The sequence below is a fragment of the Gossypium hirsutum genome, chromosome A08 (assembly GCF_007990345.1).
Source record: "Gossypium hirsutum isolate 1008001.06 chromosome A08, Gossypium_hirsutum_v2.1, whole genome shotgun sequence".
Classification (NCBI taxonomy): domain Eukaryota; kingdom Viridiplantae; phylum Streptophyta; class Magnoliopsida; order Malvales; family Malvaceae; genus Gossypium; species Gossypium hirsutum.
Genome location: NC_053431.1, coordinates 32,388,130 through 32,391,816, shown reverse-complemented (window position 1 = coordinate 32,391,816; position 3,687 = coordinate 32,388,130).

The window sequence follows — 3,687 nt, the reverse complement described above, 5'->3', positions numbered from 1 at the left end:
CAATTTTTGTAAAAGGTGTTAACATGAAAACACCTAAAAGGACTATACTGCATAAGTTGTAAAATAGATGTTAAGTATGTGAAATAGTGGGAATTTGGAGTTGCTCTATGAGTAAAAAGGGTTCGGCTAGGCTTAATAGGTGAAGATATTCGATAAAAATCGATTTTTGGGCTTAAGGGTAAAATGGTTATTTTACAAAAGTCTAGTGGCGAATTGGTCATTTTACCCAATTATGATTGTAGAGTGCCTAGATTGATAAAGTGACTAAATAAGTTGATTTTGTTATTATAGATCAAGAAATACCGAATTCGAACCTCGATCGAGGGAAAGCCAAGCAAATCGACTAAATCGACTAGTCGCCACATTTTGTAATCTGAGGTAAGTTGTATGTAAATAATACAACTACAATGTTAATGTATGTGTTTAATTGTACTTGGGATTAATATAGCATGAATTTCTTGATTGTGGAATTGAGAAAGCATGATGATAGTAGAGATAGTAGAGTTCCCGTTTGAACCTAGGAAATAAATCGGATATGCATGCCATGACATTTGGGTCACTTGTGTTAGCTAGTGTAAGACATGTCTGGGACATGTATCGGCCACATTATGAGAGCTAGTGTAAGACCATGTTTGGGACATGGCATCAGTATTGAGATGAGTGCTAGTGTAAGACATGTCTAGGACATGCATCGACCTCGAGATATAAGCTAGTGTAAGACATGTCTGGGACATGCATCAGCTACGAGATGTGCCAGTGTAAGACTGTGTCTGGGACATGGCATTGGCACAGATATATTAGAACTTGTGTAAGACCATGTTGTGAGTGGTACAGGTACCTATATGATATGTATGAGATGTGAGCTCAATATATGCTATATGAGGTGTAATGAATATTGATGAGTAAGTTTTGCTTATGCCACTTGTGTATTATGATACTTGTTGATGAATGGTAGAGATATGTTGTATATTTATTTATGGGCAACTTCCTAAGCTTTATGCTTACTCCCTCTCCTTTTCCATTTTCTTATAGTGCCGCCTATCTAGCTCAAGGATCAACAGAAGTCAGAGATATCGATCACACTATCAACCAAAGCTTTTGGTATAGTTTGATTTATATTTTTGAATACAGCATTGATAGGGCTTATACTTTACTATTTTTGGGTCATTGAGAACTGGCCAAATGTGTTGGCTTGGGTTGGAAACCCTTCATTTTGTATTAAGCTTTGAATGGTGGCAAATATTCATTTTGATTTATATGCAAAGATGTATTTTCATAGATGAATAAAATGCATTATTGGAATGTTGTCTATTATGGCTGATTGGTTTAAATAAGTTATCCTTGTATTGGTTTGGTTGTTTTTTGTAGGTTTTGTAAGTAAGAAAGGCAAATAGGCTTGGTAAATAACTTTATATTATCCACATGGGTAGACACATGGGCATGTGACTAGGTCATATGTGATGCATGGTCTGCCCCATGGATGTGTGGTCCTGCCGTGTGTCCCTTGCATGTAAAAATTTCAAGTCAGTATTCATGATAGTAAACACACGGGTAGAGACACGGTCGTATGTCTCAGCCGTGTGATGGACACGACCTAGCACACGGGCGTGTGCATTGGCTGTGTGATATTTTGGGGATGCTGATGTTAGAAACAGAATGTCCATGTTTTTGCTCATGGGCTAGGACACGGACGTGTCATGGCCGTGTGAAGGACACGGGCTAGGCACACGGGCGTGTGCCAGGCCGTGTGAAAACCCTTGTAGGTATGCATTTAGAATTAATTCCACACAGTGGAGGACATGGGCGTGTCCCTATATTACCTAAGCCGTGTGAGCCACACGGGCCATCAACACGACCATGTTGGATGTGTTGCTGCTCTACATGAGCGTGTGCCTTGTTTCAAAGTCAATTTTTTTCTAGAGGGTTTAAGGACCCGGGTTGATTCCAAATAGTTTGCAATGGTTGATTTAGGGCTCGTAGGCCCATAATAAAAAGTTTTATGTAAAAATTGAAAAATTTCTAATTTGGGGAACGTTTTTGTGCATGTGATCGAGTTAAGTAATGCCTCGTATTCCACTCCAACGTGGGTTACAGGTATGAGGTGTTACATGAATGTTATAAATTTATGAAATAATCACATGTCCGAAAATGTCTTTAATATGTTAAGTTTCGTTTGAATAATGAAATTCAATGGATTCATACTTTTCCATATTGATTATAGTCTGCATATGTTGTAGACATTATAGCTCGGATGAGCAATCCTATTAAAAGCCTTCTCGAGCATCCTGTTATATAATTCCTGCGAACATCCTGATCGGTGGTGATTCTGCATGTGTTGCGCACTACTGCAGCTCTTTGTGAGCGTCTTGTTACATGATTCGATCAGTTGTGGTCCAGCATTTATTGTGGACACAAACACAGCTCTACGTGAGCGTCTTGATATAGGCTCTTATGAGCTTCCTGACATGGCTCGCTTAAACTTCTTGTTATGCTATCCTATGCTCCCTAATAAAAACTCTTCAGAGTTACCTGTCAAGCTCTATGAGTTTCCTGATTAAAACTCATAAGAGTTTCCTGTTTAGTCCAGATAAGCATCCTGTTTCATGGTTCATCTGAACATCCTGATATGTGGCTCGAGAATGTGCTCCCTGATTATGTGCCCTATCGGGTACCCCTGAACATGAATTGACAGATCACTGATTTGTATACCTCGCGTATACTACCTGAGTATCCATCAAAATTTCATTGATTCAACGGATAAAACTCCTAACATGAGAAAATTTCGAGATAAAAGAATTATGTCTTGAATGCTTCTGAAATACCTGAAAGTTTGTAGCATGAGGACCTCATCTATGTTTATTTAATGTACAACGTGAATTATGGGTCTAACTTACTTAATTTAGTATATGTGATTAGGAAAATTTCCAAATTGTTGGAAAGCATATTATTGAATGCTTATTGTAATGAAATTTATTAGTAAGTTTAACTCCTATTATATGAAATAACTAAGCATTAAATTCTTACTAGGTTTTCTTTTCTCTCCTTTATAGTGCTCAAAAGCTCACAAAGGTTAGAGATCAGTCAGAGTATCATCACACTATCCACCAATTCGTTTTGGTATAAATAGTAAACTTATTTTGGTATAATGGCATGTATAGGTTAACTTGGCCAATTGTTGGCTACTAAATGGTTGTTTATAATCTAGCCATTGGAATGGCTAGTGACAGTTTATTTTGGTATATTTATAAGCTTAAATCATGATAAATACATATGTGTTTAGTATGGTTTAATTGAGTTATGTTAAACATGTATGTTTATAAAAGGTAACATTATAAACATGAATACATGTGATGATACGTCATGTTAAATGGTAGAGTTAGTTTGGTTATAATGCTTGAATTAGTTTGTATATGATTGCAAGTATTGGTGTAGGTTGTTGGCAAATTTTGGTTAAAAATAAAGATATAAAATGCCTTTATTTTGTCCACACGGTAGACACACGCCCGTGTGTCTTGATCATGTGTGACATATGGCCCGACACATGGGCGTGTGGTTTGGCCGTGTGTCCCCTGTATCTTAAAATTGAGAAACAGAATGCTCAGAATTGGGCACACAGGCAGAGACACGAGCGTGTGTCTCACCCGTGTGTAATACATGGCCTAGAACAATGGCGTGTATCTTGGCTGT